Source organism: Ambystoma mexicanum, chromosome 1q (assembly GCF_040938575.1).
Source record: "Ambystoma mexicanum isolate Mex_15411 chromosome 1q, UKY_AmexF1_1, whole genome shotgun sequence".
Classification (NCBI taxonomy): Eukaryota; Metazoa; Chordata; class Amphibia; order Caudata; family Ambystomatidae; genus Ambystoma; species Ambystoma mexicanum.
Genome location: NC_090922.1, coordinates 1223144065 through 1223171308, shown reverse-complemented (window position 1 = coordinate 1223171308; position 27244 = coordinate 1223144065). Strand labels below are relative to the sequence as shown.

The 27244-nt window shown below is 45.2% G+C and overlaps 1 protein-coding gene across 3 annotated transcripts in view; it reads right to left on the bottom strand.

Annotated features, from left to right (window-relative positions):
- Positions 1-27244, bottom strand: part of JAK1 (Janus kinase 1) — a 1055078-nt gene that overhangs the window by 301222 nt on the left and 726612 nt on the right. The gene's annotated exons all lie outside the window — the stretch shown is intronic.

Here is a 27244-nt window from a genome sequence, read left to right as displayed (position 1 = left end):
GGGTACGGCGCACTTGATCAAAGGCCTGGAGGAGGTCCACAAAAGGCAAGCAGATCCTTGAATTGCCTTCCCAGAGCCTTGCTTTCAGCATGTTCAGCAAGAGGATGTACACTCCTGTTTCTATCCCTTTCACAAAGCCAGTCTGGAAGGGATCGTTACATCTCAGACTCTTGGACCATTTGGTTAACCTCTTTAATATCATGGAGCCAAAGATCTTCCCAATCACGTCAAGAAGGGCAATTGGGTGATAGTTCTTAGGGTCTTCCCTATTGCCCCCCTTGAAAATTGGGACCACAATCGGTCTTCGCTAGGACTCGGGGATGAATCACTCCTGGATGATTTGTTTGAACAAAAAATGGATGAAAATGGCTCACGGTTCTGGATTGTTTTAATATTGCATTGGGCAAGCCATCTGGGCCCAGGGCTCGAGAGCGGTTCAACTTGATTAATTTACCCCTAATATCTTCTGTATCGTAGGGCACATTCCATGGTATCTGCTCAGCTCTCCAGTCACAGACTCTAGCGTCTTTGTTCTTCTTGTAGTGCCCACTGAAATGAGATATCCAAGCTGCCTCCTGGACACAGTAGCACTTGAGTTAATCAGGGACCAAAATTGAATCACTTTCCTCTTACAGATTATTTTCAGCATAGTTTCGGAATCAAGTTTCTACATGTTTAATCTGTAGGAGAATAGCCAGTTTTTATAATGTTTAACTGCCATTATGGATCTAAGTAAGTCGGCTGGGTGTTTAGAGATAGCAGCCCTCCTTTTGATCCTCCTCAGTTCCCTTCTTTTTGTGACCAGTAGTGCATCATAAGTATGTTTTGTTGATGCGAGTCCTTGATCTGTGACATGTTTATTTGAACGGAAGCATTCAAACAAGGATGTATTGTCCACTGAGTCACAGTACTTTCGTGATTCTGTGAGCTGTTTGTTATCTAAGAATCAGGCTGTCAGCAGTTCGATTGAATTTCTCAAGATTTCTGGTCTTATCTCCTGGTTGACCTCGATTACTGTAAGCACTAGTCTTGTTCTATTGCAATCTGGGGAAGCTGACCAGGACTTTCTCAGTAGGTTGTGGTCGCTGTGGGTCATGTCCACCACTTTAAAAGAAGTAACAGATCGCCGTATAAAATGATGGTAGCTATGTTGTAGTTGTTATAGGAGTCATCCATAAATGATGCTACCAAATCCTGGAACACTTCATTCGAAATCACTCTACAATTTGTAAGGAACTCATGGTGGCACCAATAAAGACAGACACAAGTGATCACAGTTCAAGGTTGTTTATTGAACTGTAAATGCAGGGTGGAAACGCGCCTAACCTAAACCTCAATCTAAAATGGGAGCAAACTTCGACCATCAAATGAAAAATAAGGCAGCCCTTGCGGCGTCTTGTCAAAGTAAAAAGGCCTATACTAAAAAAAACTACTGCCAAATCCTTACAACTAATTACAGAAAGAGTGTGGGATAGGGTTTTCAATAAAGAAAGAAGTGTTCAAAAATAATAAGTCAGGATGTGATTGCCAGGGGTCTTCCATCCCCACGTTTTAAGCACTGGACAAAGTGGATCTCCTAAGCACAGCTCATGCTCAAGCTTTCCCAGCTTCACGCAGACAGTTCCGGATCAGCTATAAGGTTTTTCGATGGTTAAGTCTTTTTTCAATAAAAAGTCACTTGCCTTCGAGGTTCTGATGTATTCAACAACAGAGTTCCTTTCCTAATGGACTTTGGGTGATAACTTTTCACACCTGGATCTCCCTCGACCGGGCTCAGATCAAATGACAAGGAGGACAATTCACTTCCCATGGTCTTCTAATACTTCTTGCATTTACAAATCAAAGTCTTTTTTAACCCTTTTTCAGGGGTTGCCCCTTTTTGTCGGCTTCGCTCCGCCGGGGTCCTCTTGCCAAATTTTACAAACAGTTCACTGTGGCTCGGTCCGGTTTACTTCGGTCAACACACTGCTCATGGGACTTCAGGCTTCGCCCCTTCTTGTTAGCATCCCTCTGCCGGGGTCACTCTTGCTAACCTTTGCAACACACTGTTCATGCTCTAATTTCACCTACCAGGATTAATTTCCCTCATCTTCACAATCATCTGTCAGTCAAAGATTTTCGACTTTACAGAGGAATTTACTAGACCCTTGTATGACCACTTTGACCTCTTTTCGCCTCTTCCCAGGGGCTTCTGGTTAAGGTAGTTTCTACTATTGGGTAATCGCCCAGAGTTTCCTGCGTGAGCACCAACATGGCGTTGGACTCCCCCGTTGCTGGTTTTACCACTATTTTCATCAATAGTTTCCTTAAAACTTTCAAAGTTCAATTTAGCTGTTGGCTAATTTTCTTTCAACAGTTCGGTTTCTTATCGACTCTCCCCTCGACTCACCAGCTGTGATGAACCGCTTGGCTTTCTTTCTTTTTTGAGTCAAGGTTGGTACCACAGAGATAAGTGTCTCTCCCAGGCTTGGAAGAGGGGCTTATGCACCGTTGACATCTGCTGCGACACAGGCTGGCTATTGTTCGCCGTCTCATGATTGCATTGCGGAGGTTTCATGGACCTTGGTCGGAAAGAACACGGTCACTTCTCTCCTCGTCACCCTCTCGGTATGCGGCGTCTTTCTCCTCCTCTTGAACTGCTATTCTGATTTAGCACTCACGTCGTTCGATCTGTCTTGCTCGTCTTGTGCTCTTGTACTCCACCTTTTATCCAGACGGGGAAGGGAAAGGGCCATCAGGTGTGTGTGATTCTGGTAAATTGCCTGACTTTGCCTGACCCTTGTATTGGGACAAGTCAGGTAAACGGCTCTGGTGTTAGTCGGTTGTCTTTCCTGTTGCGCGAAAGTGTGTCAGAAAAGGGGGGGCATGTTTTGGGGTCTCCTACGTGGTAGGGTGGAGAAAAGGTGTTGAAAGAAGGGGGATACCGCGTCTCACCCGTCGGTGTCCCACTCCCACTCCCCAAGGACCCGCCAACCAGGTGATCCTCACTCACTGGTCCACCCCCAGGGACCGGATCCAATAGCGATGGCCGTGTCCTGGCCACCTGAATGACAGATCCCCGGGGACTAGCTAGGGAGACACCAGGTTTCTCACAGATTCCAATATAGGTTTATAATTGCCAGGCGAGATGCCTTAGCCTGGCCTTCCTTCTCCATCAGTGGCGACCATCCCACTATAATTTTCTGGGCAAACAGGCTAGAGAATGCCACCTTAATTAACTCAATGCCATTTCCCGACTAAATTGCAGTCAATAGCTCGGATGTTGGTCTTCCTTTAAGCCCTTTGGAGGCAGGGCTAAGTGTTATGTCATAGCCATCCAAGCTTGGTTTCTAACACAACCAAGTCTCCTGGAGACACAACAGATTGTAATCTCCCAAGGTCACTTCAGACCCCTGTGTCCCATGATGCCATCCTCAGTTGTCACTGAGGGGGCTCTTTGGGTGGCTATAAACTTCCATTGGTAGATGATGCTCCAGGCCGCCATATCCAAGAAGGGCTGTTTGTCAACTGATATGTTCATGGACACTGGTCTAATCTCTGTTCTTGGCTTCATTGTACTAGCGGCTGTGATTGTAATACTAAAGTTGGATCTGGGCCTTGCAGGGCTTGTTTCATCCCCAATGGGCATTGATAGATATTTCTTCCTGGGGCAGTGCTTGGCCCTAAGCCCATTGCTGGCTCTATATTAAGTCTCCCGGGTTGATCATCATTCCAATTATTACTATAGTTCAGATCTTTCAGACTAAAAATTGGACGTTGAGCCTCAGAAAGTTCTTTCACCTTAATAAAATCGAAGCCCAGCATTAGAAAGCTTTCTGCGGCGTCCAACAGCATTCCCTTCACCACTGCTGAAGTTATATAAAGATAGATGCTGTCCCTTCGAATATCGTCAACCTATTCAATGATCTTTAGATATTCTGACATTACTTGGCGAAGATTCGGAATGCAGTGTAACAGATCCATCACACTTTTCTGTTCATTATCAAGTCATCTTCCTTGTCCAATATTCATTCCAGTTTGACTGAACGAGCACTTTGTCCAGTTTGTGGTCAGGGTTGAGGCTGAGAATCTTTTGGTCTGTCGGACCTCCCTCGTCGGTCGTTGGTCCCCAATCAGGGTTTTGACTGCGGGTGTCCCTTGTAGAGTAAGCTTGATGACCCTGTCGCTCCTCCAATTTTTGGATCTTGACGGGGGTTTACCTCCGGAATAGTTTGCTCTGCATGAGGTAGGGCCCAGCAGCGGCCGTGACCATAGGTTGATCGAACCTAAGTTTATTTCCAGCTGAGCAAACCTGCTTCACAGCCTGTTCAGTTTGTTGGTTTCTCTGAGCTCTTTGTCTTTAATCGTCCATTGTTTAGAATTCGGGGGATTTATCACTGGTAAGTCCCATTTTAGCCGGAAGAGGTGAATTTTGATTCTGGGCTAGGTTCATCACAGACGCGCTTGGTTTAGGTCCAGCTCGGTGTCCGAGTCCTCTATTGAGTACACTGACAACTTTAATAAGTCTGGGGAAGTTGTGCCCTCTTCTTCTAGTCCATCTGCTCTCACAATGTTTTCTCGATCTGATAAAGTTAGAACATGATGGAAGGTCTTTGCTATTTGCGATGCACAATTTGATAGAGAGGCGAACACAATCCCCGCCGCCCCCGTTTCTGACGTTTCCTTGAAATTGACACTACAGGGCAGAGGCACCAGTAGTAAGTTTGAGGTCGGCTTACTTTAAGTTTCTTTTTTTGTAAAAAAATAGGGGATTCCTGGTGGTTACTACTGGCACAAATTATTTCACTTGTCTTGTACTGATCCTCAGAGGCTTTTTCTGTTAAGCCCTTTCTCAGTGATGCTACCTGAGGCACCTTGCTAATAGCCTTATCAGGACGGTCCCTTTTCATAGGCCTTATGGGTGGCAGTACTTGGTTGGCTGGGGACTCATAAGTGGATCCTACTGCCACTGTTAGAACACACTGTTCCTTTGTCAATAAGGGGGCTTTCTCTCCCAAACTAGTGTGGCTACCCGTATGGTCTTGATTTTGCGAGGTGTTCGAGTTCCTTAATTCCATAGCTGTTATGAAATCTTCAATAAACAGAAGTTTAGAGTGGACCATTGCCATCACAGTAGTTTAGTCCTTCAATGCGTCATTTAATGCCCATATAGTTTCGTAAACGGTGCCAACACTATGGTTAGGGTGGACATGATGGTTAGTAAATTTGGTTAGATTGCTGGACTGTCAAATGTGACATAGAAATTCTATTTCACTCATTGATTGGTTCACAGATTGAGTTTTCCGTTGAGGATTCTGAATATGAGGACACATCATTAAATGGTGTTGTTGAGGGAGCTAAGGGCATATGTATGTTGTCTGTCTTGCCTTATTTACTGGCGCGCCTATGGTCAGCTGGTTGAATGGAACCTGGGTCAAACCACCACTCCAAGACGCAGTGGCTCCCGGCACCTTCCAACAATCTGGATGATTTCTCAGTGTTTTACTCTGCCAGGGGCTCATGGCCCCCTCCCTAGCGCTCGCAGCCAAGGGTCTGAGCCTGAGGCGGCGTCTTGGTGGTCGTCATTTTTTAGCAGGATGCCTCCTCAGGTATGATAGCCAGAGATGCTTTGACCTCAGGTTTCTCTAGGCTTGAGTTTTGAGGTGAACAGTGCTGCGTGGATTCATTTCTGTTGCTTTGGTCACGACCCCATAGGGCCTCTCTGCCCGCTGGACGGGTTTTTATAGCATGAGGACCCCCCATTTGATGGCATAGGTTGCTTTTTCGCCAGACAGGGGAGATAAGACGAGCCGGGGGATGAGCTGTCACCCATTCCTTCCAAGATTCAGTGTCGGATAGTTCCCCCAGAGTTTCAAAAGTACTATTATCCTTGACATTTTGTTTTTACTTGAAAAAATACAGATATTTTTGAGGCAGGGGGAACTGTCTCGGGCCGGTGAAGGTACGATGCACTTCTTGGGTAAGGCAGCCTTTGAGAGATGTTCTTTGGCCAAAGTATTGGCCCCAATGTTGTCCGTGGTACCCTCCCAAACTGCCTTAAGCTCCTTGGTTAATGATTTTAAATTCCTAGTTTCGTAATCCATGTTCTCACAGTATTCCTCATGCAGGCCAGCCTCAGGGGTTGCTCAAGAGGTAGAGTCTTTGGTCAGGTTGTCCAAAACTGACACTGAGTGGTTGAGTCGTTGTTGGTTGATCGTTGTTGGTTAGATCACATAAGGGATGGGGACTCCGTTGCAGATGAGAAACAAAGATTTCATTTGCCAATAAAGGTTGAGGGCCACACGCTGGGTTATGAACCTGGGCGGCGATCTGTGTTTTCTGAAGTTGTGGCAAAGTAGACAAATGTTTTCAGAGCAAATAAGATGTGACTGTGGATCTGACTCAACTTGGTCAGGAGAGACGGTCTTTAATCTACTAAAACTAAAGTCTTTTGCCAAAGCCTCCTCGTCCACACACATTGAACCCTTGATGTCCATCTTCAAAATTGTTCACTGGGCTAACGGGGAGGGAGGCCCTCATCTCGCCTACCCCGAAGCTCCCATGTGGGTGATTTTAGCGGGCCGCCAACGGCAGAAGGCTGTCATTGTATGACCTCATTATCAGAGCCACCCTGGAGCTCTGGGGGATTGCCGGACTTGTTGATGCGAGTTGTGGTTGTTCTTTTGACAGGGTTGTCAAGTTGGTTCTCAGCATGGGAGACGCTAAGTGAGACGAAGGCTGTAGTTCAGGAGGTCTGGATGTATCAGACGAGTGTGGGCCTCACGCTGACTGTCTGGGTTTGGTGTTAGAGAAATAATAATTGATGCCATTTTCCTGGTACGCTTACCGGAGACCTTTGAAGCCGTAGTCCCTCTGAGTGGCTATGCCAGGCAGAGGTGTTGCTAGGTCTGGAAAAGACCCGGGGCTACGCCGAGGTCTGAACTGTCGGGACTGGGGGCTAGCTAGCCTTTTGGTAGTAGCTCCTGAGATTCTATCCGCGGCTACAACCAAAAGATCAGGGGCTATAGACCACTTAGCCACCCCCTAGCAATGCCTCTGATGCCAGGGCTGGAGCTCGAGCTGGCAGAGGCAGGATGCTATCTCCCGCTCCACGGGATCTGCGCTCCGTAAACTGCGTCACTCCTCCATCCTTCCACCACCCTTCCTGCCGGGCCGACTAACATGCGAACTCGTTGCCGAACTCCGTGCTTGCGCTCTCCACCACAGGGAGGGCTTTTAAAGTCCTTAAAGCAACAGCAGCAATTGCAGGAGTAAGCACTACACACACTTTCCTTCTTGTCGGTTCTGCCAGTCTCTGAGAAGTACTTTTCTTACCTATAGCGTGCTTCTTCTATTGCCAGGAGGACAATCCTCTTGCCTGGTCTTTCCTTGTGTTTATGATTGTAATGATAAATTAACATTCCCCTTTGAATGGCAGCTTTCATTTGCTTTCCTGCCCAGTATTCCTGACTATGTATTTCACAGTCACTGGGCCGTAGAAGAGCAGGGTATCTTTCTAAGATCAGGGTAACTTTCTAACGTGTGGTCTCTTAACACTGGACAATACCCCTTTGTGTAGTTTTGTATATTGAGGGCGTATCAGTGTCAGTTTATAGTCTACACAATTAAGACAATTATTCCCCATTGCATACTTTTTTATGCAGGCTCCATACAACGCTGCGGGGATCACTGACTCTGGTCAGCGTTACCTGGGGTGCCTTCGGGTTGTTTCAGTCTCCACGTCTCCTCCTGCCTTTGGGCCAGTGGTTCAGTAGCTATTTCTGTGGCCTCCTCGTCTCAGTACTACTTCTTCCTCGCACTGGGGCTGCTTGGCTGAGATATACATATCAAGGTATAGGATCAGGGTTTACAGTAGTGAAAATGGACAAAACCTTCTGGTGGCATGGTTTCATAAACAGTGGCGTTGTATTTGTTTGTCCATAAACAGGGGCGATACCTTCAGGTTCACCAGATGTACTACATTTTGGCTTCCTCTATGTCCAATTTTGCTATAGACCCTGCAAGGAAATATAGTCTGTCTAAACATACTTACCGCTTCTGAGGTCAGGAGCTGGCTGTGATGTAAAAAGCGCTATATTGTCCATTGGCAAGGGGACAATTATGGATTTGGAGGGTCCTTGCATTGGGGGGGGGGTCGAATTATGGTTTGGTTGTATTCCAAGGCCAGCTGTGTGTCCATATGGAGTTGTTCCAAATCCTTGTAAGGCTCTCCCAAATTGGATGAGCAATGAGGACTACCTTCAAACATTAAGTGCAGAATTTCATACCTCAGTAGTAACGTTCACCGGACACTGTTACTATTCGTGAATTGTCATCTGTTCAATCTACTAAAACCTCTGTAGTGTCTGAATTGTACCAAGACCCTTCCCATATTTCGGATCTCCAACACTATAGTTTTTCTGTACTTTTTACTAGACGAAGGAAGCAAGTGATCTCCACAGACTATTTATTGGTATTCCCAAAACCCAGGCCCTACTGTAGTGACTTTAAGGAAAACAGGAGGTGGTAATGGGAGAGGGACTCCAGATGCAGTGAACCTGTCCCTCAGCATACAGAGTTGTGATGCTAGGACAATATAAGATTTAAGACCCGAGTAGGCTGCCAGGGAGACGTTCCAATTCCTCCATTGCATTTTGATACTTTACTAAAAATCAAGAGAATAGAAAATGCACAATGTTTCAACATTTGATGTCTCCAGAGGCTAACATTACAGAGCTAATGAAGTATTCTGAAGTGCATCTTGTGAAGGCATCATGAAGCAAGACACAGACAACAGATACAAAGTTCAAAATAAAAGGGTTTATTAAATCAAATGTCAGGATGGTGGAAAGCCTAACTTGCCCTATGCTAAGGTGTGAATTCCATACCTGAACGAAACTAAAGAAAGTCTGAGTCAGAAAGTTCAATTTAAAAGTCTGTCTGTATCCAAAACCTATCCTTGCCCTCACAACTAAAGCTAAACCATGTGTAGGGATGTCAACAACAAAAGAAATGGTGATCAACGTTAAGTACGGAGCTTCTTCCGTACTTAAGTTAGCTTCTTTTCTAGCACCCCTTCCCCAAGTGCAACAAAGTTCAACAAAGTCTCAAGATTACCTTTCTCAAGTTCAAGGCAACACAGTTACACACAATACTCGGGGTTCCCTTCCCCAAGTTTCAGGGAACACAGTTCAAAAGAAAATGGGTCTTGCTGCTCCGTCCTCAAGAAAGCTTTTGCAGTTCAACAAGTTTCAGGGTTCTCTTCCCCCAAGACTTCAATGTACCAATGGATACTTGCTTCAATCTTTCAAAGTTCAACACAACTCTAGGTCAACCTGACCCTCCTTCTGAATTGCCTCATCAGTTCAATATACTTTTTTTCCCGATTGTCATTCAGTTCAGTATTCAACATGCCTATTTTCATTCAGTTCCGTATTTAATATATTTAAATTAGCTTGATTTCAAGTTTTCATTCATATGTCACTTTGTTCCGTATGCGCAGCATGCTAGGAGCACTCTGGCTTTAGAGACGCTTTCCATGACACTAACCGGTCCTTGGCGTTCCGCTCCAGCGTCTCTGTTGCTCACTTTCTGCTTCTCAGGCTGGTGGGTCACTGCTGCGAGCCCTGCCTGCACTCCGGGTGCTGTTCTCCATAAACCAGCAAATCTGCTGTTTTGGCTCAGATGCAGGCAGCGTCTTTTCTTCTTTCTTCCTCACTCGCAGCTAAAGCTGCTCTGTTTCCCACACAGAGGCTAAAAGCCCTGCAGGTCCTCTGGGATATTGACCAGCGTCCTGGCTTCCTCTCAGGTCCCACCACAGCTGCCTCCTACCGAGAAGGGCCTCTGCTGGTCTCTCCCACACAGGCCTCCCTGTTGCTCTCTTTGCCTCTCCCTTTATACACCTGCAACCACTCGACAGGTTGCAGGTGTGGAGTCTCAATTGGAATTGCCTGACTATAGTTAAAGAGACATGCCTGACCCAAACCATACTCTGCAGGCATCTTCCTCATCCCAGTACTAGAGTGGTGAAATAAGGTTTTAGTGTTCATTACTCTCAGTCGCCTCTTCCTCCTCCCAGTACTGCCAGAAGTAAAATTTGGGGAAATGAGGGGAGATGTTTTACAATAGCTTATAAAGTCCGGGGGCGGGTTAGGTTGGTCTTAAATAGGGAAAGGGGGTTACCATGTCTCGCCTGTTGGCACCCCATTTCCAATCCCTGAAGACCCACCACCCAGGTGATCCTCCCTCGCTTCTCCACCCACAGGGTCAGGATACAAAAGCGATGCCCTTTCCCTGGCCACCCGAGCAGAGGATCCAGGGGGAGCAGGAGTGAGGCTACCCTCAGCTTAGTAGGTTTCTCACAATAGTCAGACTATCATCTTGAATGCGAGGGTAGCTACTATTATGTTTGCTGTGCCACTCTCTGGCTTCCCGCGTTACTATGCATTTCCTCAACTGCTCTGAGGTAGCGGCAAGCCGTTTCGAGCAACAGAATGAGGAGAGGATGACAGAAAAGGTAAGTAGTATAGAAGATATGGAGTAGGGAAAATACTCCGCTTGCGGTATCTATAACGGGCAAAATCTAGATGGTTACATGGACCGCTTGGAGGAAGCCAATGGGCTTATATCTGGAGCAGAACTTTCCAACACCAATATCAGCAAGCTGCATGTGATGGGTACGCACAGCCCGTTGACCAGAAAAGCACTCTAGTAGTTGATGAAGTGTGCTGATGGCAGGAATCGAGTTACAGTGGCATATGGCATGTGAAGAAGCACAAGACCACCTGAATTCTGGGCTCTTTTCCACTCGAGTAAACAACCAACCAACATAACAGCTGGCCAGGTTTTCTGGGAAATTATTCAGGAGTGTCGGAGTATCTGTGTAACCCTGAAAAAAACATTTGGCAGTACAGTGGCAGATTCTGTGAACAGAAAAATTGCACCTTCACAGCCAAAGGCCCAATCAAAAGGTATATGAGCCCGAGTCAGCAGGATACTCTCCTATGCTTGAGCAGGTTGAAATTGGGACTAGATGGCACACTGAGAATTATGGGAGGTGAAACCACCGGCAGAGCTCCTGATAGCTGACCTCTGTCCCAAGAATAATCCCCGATTTGTGGTTTGGAAATGGCTTAACTTGGAATTTGTGTCCCCTACAGCCTCCCGGTTGCAATGTTTCAATAATTAGACATGGGTCACAATTAGCTGGTAGGGAATAGTATAGGTTTGTAAGGTGAAGAAGCAGGGTTTACTCTGGCAGGTAGAAGGCTATTTCGAGGCAATGATAAGTGTGTAGAAATTGTTTGCCACCTGAAACTGATGCTCATTTTATAATTCATACAGAAAACAGACAGATTGATGTATTTTGGCCGACAGTGGAAAGGAGATTAATTGAGCTTTGCAAAAAGTTTTGAAAGACTGGCTTAAACTAGTACCAAGAAGATTTGAAGAAATGGGAAGTGCTGAGTTGGAGATTAGGAAGATAACTTATGTACAAATGTGTGCAGGTGGTAGAGGGAGCTTTTAACGACCAGAAGCATCCCTTTGAGATGGTACACCGTATAGCCACTCTATGAAACCTAGTGGACATTATTTGTGCAGTTCAACAAGATGCATCTGATCAACCTTGCATTATCAGCATTATGTGTATAATCGCCTTTCTTGCAGGAATTGTTTCCTGTTGCTGCAGATGTTGCAGTAGAAAAAGTGCAATTGTAATCAATACAGCACCTCTCATTGGCTCAACCACCAAAATGTATGCCTCCTTTGCACTTTTGGAAATTCACAAAGATTGAAGCCATTGAGCGGGATTTGAATAATTTGATGAAAATAGGAGTGCGTACTAATGAATGTCATTATTTGTCATTTGAAGAAAGAAAAAAACAGAAGAAAAATCTATGAAATTAGTAAATATCTAGACTGTTAGAAAATTCACTCCGCAACCCAGGATAAGCTAAGTACTTTTAATGCTGGCAGCTCTAAAGTAATCCTGCCCATCATTCAGAGTGCTGAACTGAGATGAAACTATAGAGGGTAAAGTGAGCATTTCTAATGTTGTTCCATCTGAAAGATCTATTGAGGTCTTAGAACAGCCTATTGATTGCCTGTATGCTGGAATTTGTCAGGTCACTCTCAGCGGTCCCTTTGCTCCTTCTGCTAGCCGGGATACTGATTCTGCGATGTTATCCTCCAAGTGCGTGCAGCGCTCAGATACGCCAGATAGGGCCATGGAGTGCGAAAGTCTGACCCACCATATTTCTATTCAAGAGGCTCATCCCCGCCAGAAATCATGGGAATCCTCTGAGAAAAACTCTCTGCCAGGTATTGTGAGACAGTACCATCAGCGATTCCGCATTTAGCCAACAAGAGGCCATTTTTTAACTCAATCTTGCGAACTTCTGAGAGCTCTATGCTAGAGGACTCCAGCATTCCACCCCAGCAAGCAGAAGGCAATGGCTTGGTTTTGCTCTAACCCATTTCCATCTACGGGGAATCCTCAAGGAATATAGAAAGAGCGATCGGAGCAGTTAATGCTCAGTTAATTGTAAGAAAAAAAGATCGGCCCGTTTTGGATAAGTTTATCGAGATCATGGAATGGCTGATGAAAGGCTCCACCAGACTTTGCGGCTGTCATTCACGGAATCAAATAGCTTTGTATAGAACGGCTATTCTTGATTAATAAGACCAGGTTAGTTACTTTTAGATTACAATACGTAATTCATGTGCAGTAGACCCTATTGGTCAGATCATTCAGTGTTATTGAATTACAGAATCACTTAATAAACCAACCCTGTTACAAATTGATATTGCAACACATGTAACTTTCTTCTTTCCTGAATGGATACAGTTACACCACCAGTGTTACTTTTAAGAACAAAGTTCAGAGCTAGTAGCGTAACTCACATACTTTCTGGAGGGGCCTTAAGCTACGTAATGAAAAGTATGAACACTCAAATATTTTAGAATACACAAAGCAATTCAGCGAAGGCAAAACCCAATTACAGTTCTAAAAAAAAAAAAAAGACTCCATGGGCCTCCTTACAAGTGTGGTGGTCCGGAAACAAGGGTGCTGGTAAGCTTACCGGCACCCTTGTTTCCGGACCGCCACACTACGAGTGTCTGCCGCGGCCACTGCGCCTGACAGGGCTGATCCTGTCGGGCGCAACAGCCCCGGTAGGTAGACTAATCACAGAAGCACCCACACTTCGTGACGGTGCTTCCCTGAACCCATTCCTGTGGAGTTCTATGTAAAGGGCTCACTATATAAAATGTAAAGGGGATGGAAATCCCCTTTACCCCTTGGGAACAGTAGTTCACACAAGTACATTAAAGAGAAATTAAAAGGATGCCACTGAATTTAAAATACTGTGTGCTGCCACAGTACTTTACAGTCAGTCCAAAGTTATGGGAAACTTAACTCCAATCATACACTATGGAGAGACATAAAACGGTCACCCATGAAAAGAGTAAAAGACTAAGTGAGGGGAGTAAAAGATTCCCCTTCACCTAGCGACAAGGATAAATAATTATCAAATCCAAGCAAAATGTTTCTGGGTGACACAGGTCAGGGAGATTTAGCATAACTATGAACATCTTCCCCAACAGAGGGATAGAACAGGATAGCAAGGATACACTGGTGACAATTAGCCAATTTTACAGTAACGTAGGAGCAAAATAGGAAGTCTGGTCCAGGAATGGGAATCCCCACTTTAAGGTTGAGGAAAAGTGCAGGGATAACCCTAGCCTGAGATCACAAACTGCCTCGTATAAATATATTTTTCTAATAAAAAGCATCAAAGTATCAGTAGTTGCAGAGAGATTCATTGAGCAACTAGTCACAAAGTAGCCACTTGGCACGGGGAAATGCCATGCCTAGTGGGATTGGGAAGAATGCCATTTTATGGGATTCTCTGAACCCACTTCAATGGTTCCCCAAACTTTTGCTTTCTTGTTCTGGCTTCCATGTTTTTTAACTTTACTTTTGCCTAAGTTCCCTTGCCATTGCTATCCGTGCTGCGATATGCTGCCCGAGCTACTGGGGGAGTGGTGCTTTTCAAGTGCCCCACTTTGGTCTCAGGTTATTCTTCACCTCATAGGTGTTTTGGAGAGTAGGTTGGTGGCACCTGCAATTTAGTTTTGACTTCACCAAGGGTGCAGTCATTTTTACTGCATTAGTAGCCCAATGTACCAGTAAGATAACCATTGGAGTGCCAACATTTATTTATCCCATACTTCCTGCCGTTTTGTTTTGTTTCATCCCTTTGTCTGTTTGGACCTTGAGGCAGACCTAACACAGTCAATGAGTGAACATGGATTAACCTAATGGAAGGATGGGGCGTTTGCTTCCCCAGCCTGGCATGTCTCATTGGGAATGCGGGCAGGGGGGCTGCAGGCCTGATTGCGCGAAGGGGCTCTCCTGGGCCACCCCACACCTGTAAGGGCTGAGGGGTGGTTAGATGGTGGTTCCATTCCCTGTATGCAGGAAGCCAGGAAGTACTCTCCGTTTACTGGTTCCTGGTGTAAGCTGCACGCAGGGTTCGAAATGAGGGGAGCTGGGAGCTATTTAGCTCCTCCTTCTAGCACAGTTGAGGCTGGTTAGTTTCAAACCAACAACTGCCATGAGCCACATTTGGCTCCGAGGGCCAAGTGATGCTTTCTAAAACATGTAAATGTGACAATAACTGAGTATTTGAGAATGTTTATTAAGAAGAATTAGACCACATCTAAACACAATGATTCATACAAAATGGACAAAAGGTTAAAAGGAGCATCTCTGGTAGCTCCTCTATCCCCTGCGGTAGCTCCTGCTACAGACTGGTGCCCGACACCAAGGAGCAGGTTTTAGCTCCTGCACATAGAATCTCAATTTCGAACCCTGTGCACGGGAGCCTGTGGCCCTTCAATGCAGCAAGCAGCGTGAGGCAGAGAGGACCGGAATCTGGAGCAGGGCTGTAGGTAAGAAACATTTTTGTGTGCGTGTATGCAAATGTTTGTGATTATAAGTGGGTGCATGAATGAGAGAGGGTATGTTTGGGTGAGTGAATGAGAGCATATGAATACTGTATGGGTGTGCAGTGCGGATGACGGAGTTAATCAAGAATGCCATATGAATGCAGATGTGAAGGTGAGACTGAATGAACAAAGAAAGAATGCTGTATGAATGATATTGCGTTTGTTTGTTTGTTTATTGATTTGATAATGCGCGCCAAACCCTTAGGTAGCTGGGCGCAACAGAACAAGAATTCTCGAAGCATAGTTACAGTGCCAGTTTCAGGCCGGTACATACATATGAGTGCAATACAATACAATACAATATAATACAGTGTATAATACAAGATATAGCTGATCAAAAGTGCAAATCAAGGACCAGGCTAAACATTGCCTATGTTTAGGGTCGGTACATACATGTGAGTACAAAATATAATACAGTGTATAATACAAGATATAGCTGATCAAAGGTGCAAATCAAGGACCAAGGCTAAACATTGCCTATGTTTAGGGTGGGGGCAGAGTGGCAGTGAGGGGAAGAGTAGGTTATAGCTCGTTGGTGCAGAGCCAGTTGAGAGCGTTGTGTCTAAATCTGGCGTAGGGCCGGGGACATCTAAGGTCAATTGGAAGTGTATTGCAAGATTGCGCAGCTTTGTCTGGGAAACTTATTCCTCCAGCCGTGGTCAGCTTAAATCTAGGGATTTCGAGCATGAATGAGTTGGCAGATCTGGTGGGTCGGATCGTGGTTCTCCTATAGAATCTTTCCGCTAGGTACGGTGGTGCTAGATTGTTTAGGCATTTGGATGTGATAGAAATGGTTTTTAGGAGGATTATATCTTTTATATTTAGCCAATGGGTCTCTTTCCTGAATTTAGTGATGTGATCTCTAGTTGGGACGTTCAGCGCTGCTCTTAAGGCATTATTTTGCAATTGTTGAAGTTCGTCAGTGACATATTTGTTGGCTCCCGAGTACAGGGCGTTACAATAATCTAGTCTGGACATAAGAGCGTTGGCCGGGGTGACACAGCTGGCACTGGAGAGGAATGGTCTGGCAGCGCGGATTAATTTGCAAGTGTAAGCTGTTGTGGAGGCGAGGGAGCTGACTTGCTTTTAAGGGTGAGGGAGGAGTCTAGATAGAATCCTAGGGTTTTTACCACAGGCATAACCTTAATGATGCTGTTATCAATATTAAAGGATGCTTAGTATGGGGGTAGTTTTTTTAGGTTTGTGTCGGATCCGAGGAGCAGTATCTCGGTCTTATCGTCATTCAGGCAGAGGCCGTGGGTCGCCATCTTATTCACCAAGGCTGAGTCCGTTTCATAGTTGCCCGAAAGGGGTATGAGGATCTGGGTGTCATCTGCATTGTTAGTGTAGGTGACGCCCAGTCTGTCCAACTTGTCAAACAGTGGCTTGGTGAAAATGTTATACACTGTGGGACTCCACATGTTATTTGGATGGGATCAGCGCAGGTTGAGGTTGAGAAGACTCTCATAGTCCGGTTAGTGTGTGTGAATCATGTGAGAGGGAAAGAAGCAGCAATCAAGTTGTGCGATTGCTGATGCGCGAGTGCCAGAGCCTGGGAAAAGGCCACTGATTGTGGGGGGGAAGGGTAGGGTGAGCGGAAGGGAGGTGGGGGAGGGATGCCGTTCTTATTGTGCCATGGCATATTTTACTGGGCATCAAGTAGATGTCCAGTCAAAATGTCATGCAGGGGTGAAGGCAGCATAATGAATGTACCTATGCGGTACTGGCCCACGTTGGTGGGTCTAGTCTGGATGTGTTTCTTTACAGTGCAATGGTATTTTTTACTGTGCATCAAGGATGAAGGCACTAGGCGTGTTCCCCAGGAAGCCAGTTCACCAAAATACCAGGGGTGACGGGACATCGGACACCCAATGACATCACAGGAAGTGATGCCACATGACCTTTGGCCGATTTATAGTGACTTTTTCGAATGTCACATTTTCAAAATGCCATTTTTTCGACACCAAAATGCGAAGAATTTTTTTTTTTCTAAATAGTATTTTTTTCATTTTGTTCCCCCTCAAACCCCTGTTTTTTTTTTATTTTTGACACTTTTTTTTTTTACGAACAAAACCAAAATAAAACAAAATTAAAAAATATACATTGAGAATTTTGTTTCTCGACAAAATGGCATTTTGAAAATGTGTTTTCGAAAATTTGACTGGATAACCCTTTGGCCTTAATGACTTTGAAGTATGACAAACTCGATAAGCATCATCTTAACATTGTGACACACAGCACCTTCAGTGCAGTGGCACAGGGAAGTCTCTTAGACGTACCAAAGGTTTAAATACCTTCTCTTGGTGAAACTACTGTTTCCAAGAGCAGTGAAGTGAAATTGACTTTACTTACATTTTGTAACTTTCAAGACCCAGCTCACACTATCTTACAATAGGGTGCTGGAGGGGTTACTTAGTATCCCCTTTGTCTAGTTTCTCATGTAACATTTTTATGTTACCCTTTCTGCAATTAATGGCTGGTGGCAGTGGTTTACTTTTTACTACCATTGTGTGTTTTTACTGTGAGCTGCAATTGCAGCTGCAGTAACACACCCTTTGGTGCCCATTTTGTCAAAATGACCCTGGTCGTCTTTTTTCGCCATTTCTTGTTGGAAAAGTCCTTCTTGAGATTTACTCGACACACCAAACCAGGTTTGGTCCCTTTGTTCATTTTGTCATTGGCGGGATTCACGATTGAAGCCTGCCTCTGGCTCCAGGGCGTCTGGCAGGGGCAGGAAGTGAGGGAGGTGCCCAGAACTCCCTGCGCTTAATCCCCTTGGTTACAGGAATGCACCCAAAGCTGATTGGCTGGCTGGCTGTCCGTGGAGGACAGCCCCTCTGCTGTGTGATTGACAGCTAGGCTGGAATTAATGGGAGAACCCGGCATAAAAGGCGAGGCTTTTTGGCTTGGAAGGCAGAGTCGACCACTGGATGAAGGAATCCAAAGAAGAACTTGGAGGAGACGCCTGCTGCAACTCCTGAAGCGTTGGTTTGTCTGGTGAAGCCCTGCTGCTGTGCTGAATCTCCGAATTCGCCTCGACTAGAGAAGACCTGCAAAGGACAACTTCTGCCCTTGGGTTGGTGGGACCAATCGACCCCAAGACGAGCTCATTGGGAAATCCTCTAGGAGCTGGCTACTGCTGCAGGAACCGAAGAGCCAGGGAGAGGAACACCAGAATCAAGTAAGCGTCTTTAAGTCGGACCCAAGCTCCAGGAAGATCCTCCAGACTCCCAGAAAGCAGGACTGACCAAGCCTGAGCCACCTCAACAGAGTGCTGGACCCCCAGATGCGAGAAAAGTCTGAAGTGGTATTCGAGAACCGCAGTGTTGCTAGTTGCCATGGACGCGAGGAGCTGTAACCGCGAAGTGCCGCTGAATTGAAGTTTGCTCTTTGCTGTTGCTGACCTTCCCATTGCAGTGCAGGAGTCCCCAGACACGCCCTCCCTCTTGTCCCCACGACTGAGGCCAAGGAACAACAGGATATGCAGAGCTGTACAGGAACAGAAGGCAGCTGCAACCATTTCTTCTAGCCAAAAGGTACTGTAACACTAAGGGGACTTACCTCTTGTTGTGTAACCTTGCTTGTTCTCAGATGAGACTTGTCTTGGTTGCTTTTGCAGAGTTGCTTGCAGCTTTCCTTTCACAAGCCTCCCAAGCTTGTGGCCCTTCTGTGATTTTTTTTATTTCTACAAAGACTTCTAAAAACACTGTGCAAGACTTTTACTTACCTACAAGAAGTGCTTCAGTTCACCTAGACTTTTGCTCAATTGACATTTGCTGGCCTGGCTCCTTGAAAGACTCTTCTTATCTCTAACTTTGTGTTTTACCTCTCCTCCAGGAAAGGGTTAATTTACTTTGCATTGGGGGTTTAAAAGTACTTACCTGCTTCAGAATATTTGTGTAACTCTTGTTTGATTGCAAAACCCTTTTCTTTGACACCGACTCAGGATTGCTCTAAACGTACCAGTGATATATTAATGTCCACAGTGTCTCAGTTATTTAAGTCACTTCAGGGTGTAGGAACCAACTGTGTGCCAACCCAAATGGGTACTTGCTGATTTAGAGAAACTAAGAGTGTGTATTTCGAAGTGTATTGTGTGTTGCTTATATATTGCTCCCTTCTGAAGAAGGCTTATTGAAATGACTTAAATAAATTAATAATTGTTGAATCAAGAAACATTGAGTGTAAGAGTTTGCTTGAATACTTGTCACTGCGAATCTGTGTAAAAGCCCTGCTGCTCACATTGACCCCTCGAGATAAGCCTGGCTGCTCAGCCGAACTACCAACCTGTGCAGTACTGACATATACCAAAGGTTGGGTTCCTATTGCCAGGATGTCAAGGTTGCTGTAGTCTCCCAAAGGCTTTCCTCTTCACACTAGTAGTTAACTTGTGCATTTGGTCTACATTAGGCATCAGCAATGCCATAATAGTGGACATAACTGCAGCATACATTAAATTGCACCATCTCGATTTACATAATGGTGGCACATGCATTATCACTGTCAATATTCTACCTACACATTCATCCAGTCAGGGGCTCATGAGGCACAGAGTAAACTACCAAGAAAATAACATTCATGACAGCGGGGGCAGGTGGGGGGGGAGTGAGGTGAAGGGGGGTGATAAATGCATTAAGCACACTTCTTCAGACAGAACTGGACAGAGCTCAAGGATCAACAGGCTTCTCTGAATATATCACGTTTCAGTAACAGTCACTTGACCTACTGAGCTACCTCTGCAGCTTTCTACTTTAGGAATGGTTACTCAACTTTAAAAGAAGTAACCTTCGAAGTCCCTAATACGGAAACAAAAGTCACGTTATTGCCAGCACTGCAGTTCACGTGCATGATTCATAGGAAAATAATTTACATCATATTGACACTGCCCGTCTTCTCATTTTGGACGCACAGAAACGGAAATATGTACGGAGGCAAAGGGAGTTTCATGTACTCGGTGCCTAGAACTTGAAATCTGCCTCGGCTTGATCATGACGGGCATTTGGATGCCATGCTGCACTACGCCAGGTACCGAGTCCAAACAAGTGCTAGTACCGCAGGCGCTGGCAGCAAAGCGAAGCCTTTGCTTTTTCCCCCATGAAGGCCACGCATAAGGTCCATGTTAAGAAGACAAAAGACAAAAGAAACTGGACTAATGGAGGGGCATAACTGCAGAAGTGAGGCCCGCTATGTATTTTACCATTAAGCAATCTGCTGCCCATGACAGCCTCTATGTATTAAATTATGTTCTTATCTTCTGAAATGGATAGCGTTGCTGCACAGAACACTACATCTCCATTCACCAACCCCAGGCCACGGAGCAAGAAATAAAGCCCAACAGACGGCAGACAGGTCCCTAGTCAGAACGATTCAGCAGGTGTTGGTGTGTCTATCTATACGTCTGCCGGCCATGTTGCAAATTCACAATGGCCCATGTCTCGAAAAGCTCCCATACTAAAAAAGAATAGCAGAAGAGGGCAGTGTTGAACGGGAGTCGAACGATCAAAATCGTATTTCTGCCTGAAATGGGGATGGGCTGCCTGGCACTGTAGAGTGCATCGTGTTTACCACGTGTGTGTGTGTACTGGAGGCGCACCCCAGCTGTGTGCAGCCAAAACCTCGTTACAAGACCGCACCATCTCCAATGGCCGGCACGGCTGGCCTTCTGAGCTCAGTCTCAGTAACAAGCAAGGAGTAACGGTGACGTGTGTGAGCTCAGCAGATCACACAGCTATCACGCGAGGCCCCATGAGCTGCTCCTTACTAGTGCCGGACCTGGCACTAAGAACCTTCTTGAATTTCTTTTTTCATCAGTGCCTCTGCAATCCTTGTCCAGGGGTCGCAACGGCAGTGCCAGAGGTCACAAGGGAGTCACCGGGGATCGCAGCTGCGATTCCTGGTGAACAGCAAATTATGTCATAAGTGTTCCTACATGGTAGTGCCCACATCGGTAGGTCCAGTCTGGAAATGTTTCCTTACTGTTGCATGGCATTTTGTCTGGTAAAGCCAACATGGGTAGGTTCTAATATGGTAAAGCTGGAAAATATTGGTGCAGCCTCCATGGATATATATGGAAAATGACCACATGAATATGTTTTTTAAAAAAAAATTATAGTGGCATATTGTGGGGAAAGACATCACGAAAAGGAGTTGGAAAATGTTCCTGTACAATTTTGGTGCCTTATCTATTCGGTTTTTACATAGGTTATCCTTCATAATGAATTGCAAACTGTGGCTTTTTACTCACATTTTCACAGAAAATGTGCTGAAAATGGACGATTTTAACCCAATGTTTTTAACATTTTCTCAGGCGGCGAACCCCCAGAAATCCCCCTGGTTGGTTCAGTTGCCCTTGCTATGTTCCGTTTACTCTGCATATACAGAGAACACATTTAAACCCTTCCAATAAAAAAAATTAACCAGACGCCATAGTCTTATGCCCTTGACGCTAGTTTCTTTAAAGGATGCTGGAATCCCTTCCTGCATTCCTCCACATCCTTGTCGTCCTTGCTGGCTGGACTGGGTGCCCCATCATGGGACTGGTTCTGGGCCAATGTTGTGCTGCTTCCTTGCCAAATACTTCTGGGCCAATTGTTAGTAAGAATTTTCATTTTAGTGAAAGTAATGTGGGAATGAGGAATCCTTTTTTGTTAGAATCTATTTTTGATGCCTGCTCTCCTGAGCTGAGACAGCACTTGGCTGACTCAAAAGAAATTGATCCCAGAAACCTAGCACAAGCAACTGACTCATGGGTAGCCAACAGTGCCACTCATAAGGATTCTGGGGCCACTCACAAAAAGGAGGCGGGAAAGCAGCACAGAAGTGAGCATAAATACGTTTCTAATGCTAACCACCCAGAAGAGGTCCACAAACATAAGGGTAGATCCCATGGGAAACCTGATAGGTCTAGTGAACCCTCTGGTGCCCAACCAGAGGGAGGTCAGCAGCAACTCCCATTCCAGAGAGTATTTGGGAAATGCTTTATCTGTGGGTCTGTAGACCATGTGAAAGGAGATCCCAGATACAAGGGTAAATCTTCAGAGGTCAGCACTGCCTCCTTAGCCTTCATGCCTGAGGGAGAAGTACAAATGGCTAGTGCCCACTATACCTACTGGCTGAAGAACACTTTGGTGTTCAAGCTAGTGTATCTTTAGTGTCCCTGGGTCTGTAAAACAAATAAAACAGAATATGGACGTGTATAGCTCCATTCCAGATAACACAAAAGGGTATTATATGGACAGTGTTCTTGTGAATGGCCAGGAAACTTCTGCCATGAGAGACAGTGGTGACAGCAGAACAGTAGTGGATGAAAGCTTTTTCAAGCCTGAAGATGTGGCTAAGGCACCCGAAGGTCACATTTGCTGGAGGCCCTGTGCAAATGGTTCCAATTCTACCAGCTTTCATTCAATGCACCAATATGACAGAAAGGATCCCTGTCAGTTTTGAGAATGAGGTGCCTGGGAGAATCCTGTTGGGGAATGACTTAAAAGCTCTAGGAGTAGAGTACAGTACTCCCAGGCCTCCCAGTAATAAGAAACAGGAACAAACCAAATTGGCTAGAGAAGCAACCTTAAGAGACCATTCCAAGCCTGCAGGGCCCTCTACAGAGAACCCCACTGTAAGTCTGTTAGTAAGTTAACCTCTAACCAACGCAAATCCAAGACTAGAATATTAGGGAAATGGGATGCCCAACCATACTCCATCATTGCCACTCCAATTATATTTTTTGATCCAGACCGCTTCCGAGGAAGAGGTGGATAGACAAATTGGACCCCTATCTAGGCTTGTGAGAACTGGCAATTCTCAAAACTGGTTGAAAACCATGAAACCTAAGTCTAAGGCTAAACACCTTAAGACTTTTGGATCATATGCTCTTTTGCTAGACTTTTGGACTTTTTAATTTTAACCCTGGGGTGAGTGAGCACTTTTCTCACTCTCTCATGTGTTTTGACCTGATTTGGATATTTTTTTTTTTCTAGTACTAGTACTCTCCCCCTATATCTGAGACTTTGTAAATACTTGCCCATGGGCTCCTCGAACCTTAGACTTGCAGTCTGATTCTGATTTCCCCCGTTCAAAGCTTTGAATGGATAGGTCTCCACTGGTCTTTTTCTTTTATCTTTTATTTTTTGACCATGTTGCATTGGTACTGTGTCTCTGTTACACGTTTGTATTTTACTTTATAAGAAATCTAAATAAATACATAATTATGTTGAAGACTCTAGAATAAATCCTAGTTATAGGAGGGAAATGTCTAAGCCAGGTCATATAAGATCTAAGAGGAATTGGAAGCATGTACCTTGCTTGACCACAAACCCTCCAACCAAGATACTGGAGACCCAACCTGCTCCTGTGAGAGAGGCTGTGAGGAATCATGGAGGCCCCTCTAGGTCTAAGGGATTTCTTTCTAAGAAACCCTTGAAAATGCCTATTGTAGGTTCAGAAGTTGTCCCATCTACTTTTTGTATGGTGACACACAGCACCTTTAGTGCAGTGTCACAAAGAAATCCTTTAGATTACTCATATGGTTTACATACCTTTTCTTGTGTGAACTACTGTTCCCAAGAAGAGTAAATGGAAATTGACTTTACTTCCCTTTTCTCTTTATAGGTCCAGCACAAACCATCTTATTTGGAGTGGTGCGGGATTACCTAGTAGCCCCTTATCCTACCTACTCATCTAACATTTTTTATGTTACCCTCACTACTCCAAATGGCTGGTGGCAGTGGTTTAATGTTTCTTCAATTGTGCTTTTCTACCGCAGGCTGAATCCTCAGCTGCAGTACAGCACTCATGGGTGATCATTTTGTCAAAATGGCCCCGGTCTTCTTTTGCTTCGCCATTTAGGTGTTTATGAGGTTTTTCTTGGGTTTTACTCTGCGCGCCAAGCCAGGTTTGAGCCCTTTGTTCTTTGTGCCTTTGGCGGGCTTCAGTACTGAAACCCGTCCCTGGCTTCAGTGTGTCTGGAAGGGCAGGGATTGAGGAAGGTTCCCGTAACTCCCCTGTTCTTTGTCTTTAGAAATGCCTGAATGCACCCAGTCCTGATTGCAGGACAGCCACCCTGCTGTTTGGGTAACAGCTAGGATGTGCATGAATGGGAGAAACCTGCTTAAAAGGTGAGGGTTTTGGGACTGAAGACAGAGTTGACCACTGGGAAGAACAACCCGACGAAGAAACCGTTAACGAAGCTTGCTGCATCCTCCTGGACCTTTGAATTACCCGGTGAAGCCCTGCTGCTATGCTGAAACTCCTTTTTCTAATCGACAAGAGTAGGGACGACTTCTTCCCTTGGGTTAGTGGGACCAACTAACCCTGAGACTAACTCCACTGAACCACCTTCCCCGACTGGCTGGACTTTTTTCCTGCTGCAGGAACCGAGTGCCCTGGGTTGAGAAATCTGTAGTAGAGTGCAACGTCTGTGATCCGGCCAGAAGCGCCAAGAGTCTCCCGAGCACCCTCCAGAAGCAAGACGACCAGAGCTCGAGTCTCCTCACCAGAGTGCAGGACTCAAGGAGTGAAGGAAGCCCAACCGGTATCCAAGATCCGCAGTGGTGATGTTTACTGATACCACAAAGTGCTGCTGATCCGAAAAGAGCCCGTAGTTGTCGCCACACTCCGAATTGCTGCCGCAGGAGTCCACAGACGTCCTCCCTCTTGTCCCCACGACTGAGGCCCAGGAACCCAGGATCTGCATCGCTGCAACCAGACAGAAACCAGCTGGACCACTCTTCTTCTAACCAAAGGTACTGTTCAGACTTGGGGTTTAGTTTAGTTTATTCATTTATAATGCGCACTAGACCCAAAGGTATCAGGGCGCAACAGTATAGATAATGCGAAGCTTGATTAACAGGTTACATAGTTATGCAATGTATACAGGTACAGTCATTACAGTTTAGTACATGATATAGGCAAAGCAAAGTATATACATATATAAAATACACAGTTATTAGAAGATATGCAGCAGTGGTGCCAGAGTATGATCTCGACTAAAGGAAATATAAGAGTAGGCAGTTAGATGTCATTCAACTTAAGCCAGTTGATGTAGCTTAGTCTGAACTTAGGATAGGATTTATCTTCTCTAATGTGGGGTTGTAGGGAGTTCCATAGTTGGGCAGATTTGAGGTAGAAACCAAGTGTTTTTACCTCCTTGGCTACCTTAATAAGGTACTTACCTCAGTGTCTTTAGCTTTGCTCTTCTCAGTTGAGACTTGCATCAGCTACTTTGCTAGAGTTGATTTCAGCTCTACCCTTCACAAGTGTAACAGCAGGTTACCCTACAGTGATTTTTCTTCAACAGACTGCCATCTAAGAAGTGCCTCAGCTCCATATACTGTGCTCCAATTGACTTTGGCTGTTCTGGCTCCCTGCAGACTCTAGTCCATTTGACTTTGATTCTGATTGTCCCTCATAGGTGATAACTTGGTGTTTGAATATTATTGCTGGCAAAGGTTTTTATCTAGACTTCATTGGAAGATTGTAAATTGCTCACATGCTCTGAGAAACATGTTTAACGTTTTCCCCTTTCTTTAACTTTTACTTTCTGCAAAACCTCAGAACCTACAAAGTGTAGTAGTGATATATAAATGCCATTACTGTCCTAGTTAGTGAAGTCACCTCCGGGTGTAGGAAGTGTGTAAGAAGCATCTCTAAAGAGTATCTACTAGCTTTGTGTTGGTTCTGGAAAAGTATTTTAAAGTGTATTTGATTGCTACATATATTGCCTTTTTTGAAGAATGCTTATTTAAGAACTACTGTTAAAAAATAAATAATCATTTATAACAAAAATCTTGAGTGTAAGTGTTACTTGGCTACTTGTATTTATGGATTTCATTGCTACAGCCCTACAGCTCATTTTTACCCCTCTTGAGATAAGCCTGGCTGCTCAGTCACACTATCAACTTGTGTAGTACAGGCCTATACCAAAAGGTGGTTACCTAATACCAAGAGGACAAGGGTTGTGTAGTCTCCACCAGGGTTACTACATTAATTCTTGTCTAACCACAATTACCTCATGGTGGGCAGTCAACTTACGAGGATGAGTGGTGCGTCTGCCTGGTATGTTGTCTTCCTGGGTACAGGGATTATTGTATTCGTCCATCTGGGTGTTTGTCCCAACCCTGTAAGGGTTCTCCTGTGGTTTTTGAGCTGCATACACAGTGATTCTCACTAAGGCCAGGTGTCACGACATATTCCTTGGAATAGTCATCAGGAATCACCTGGGTCCTGGAATTTCAGGGTTTTTCAGGTCTGCCCTCTATGACAAATTGCCATTGACTTCCATTGGTCAGAATCCTGATTGGTACTCATCCTTCTCTGGCTGGCTGTGTCTCTAAGTTGGAATTGGAGCTTTTCAAGGGAGTCACCTTTGATATTTAACGGGGTTGGTTACTTTTTTGGCTGCACCTATAGGGTACAACTGGTACTTAAGTTGCTTGATTTCATAACCACAGCTTGCCTATGGGATTTGTCCCATTGTTTTCTCTGGACAAAACTTTTACAAACTTTTGAACTACTGACTGTAGTTACCTGAACTTTGGTATTTTACATGCCCACACCCCCTTGAATTCCTGGTGTTCTCTGCCAAATATGGACTTTATAAGATACCAGTTATTCATTAGGGAATTTAATGTCATAAATAACTGTTTGCTATTTTTCCATAGGATATCATTAGAAAATGTGTTAACATTTTTGTTACTGTGTTTCTAAGTGTATCTAGATGTGAACTGAAACCTAGCTAGGCCCAGTGCATTATATCTAGTTTTAGATAACCGACACCCTTAAACGCAAATGTCGGGTGGCCGAGAGGAAGTGGAGGGCATCAGGATCATCCTCTGACAAAATGGCCTGCCGGTCACTCCAAAGGCAACATCCACTGTTTGTCCTGTCCAAGAAAAGAGCTTACAGAGAGCTTACATCCAAGGCCGCGTTTCTGCGGCTTCTAACAACTCTGCTGAACTTCTGCAAGGAGCTGGCCAATCCTGCTGCAGTCTCCACCTCTCATGTTCCCTCTCAGGCCCTTTGCATGGCACTGGCTTCTCACTTCACCAACTGTGGACATCCTGTCCACCCTCTCCTCCTCCTCACCCCCTAACACTCCCGGCCCCTCTCCGGCCGTCTCTCCTCCTCCTTTCTCCTCCTTCTGTTTTTTCACTCCTGACAATGTTTCTAGACCAGTCTGATCTATGAAAGTCTTGTCAAAGCAGGTGCTACCCTGCTCCTCCAGAACCATGAAGGACCACATCGACACCCTCGCTCC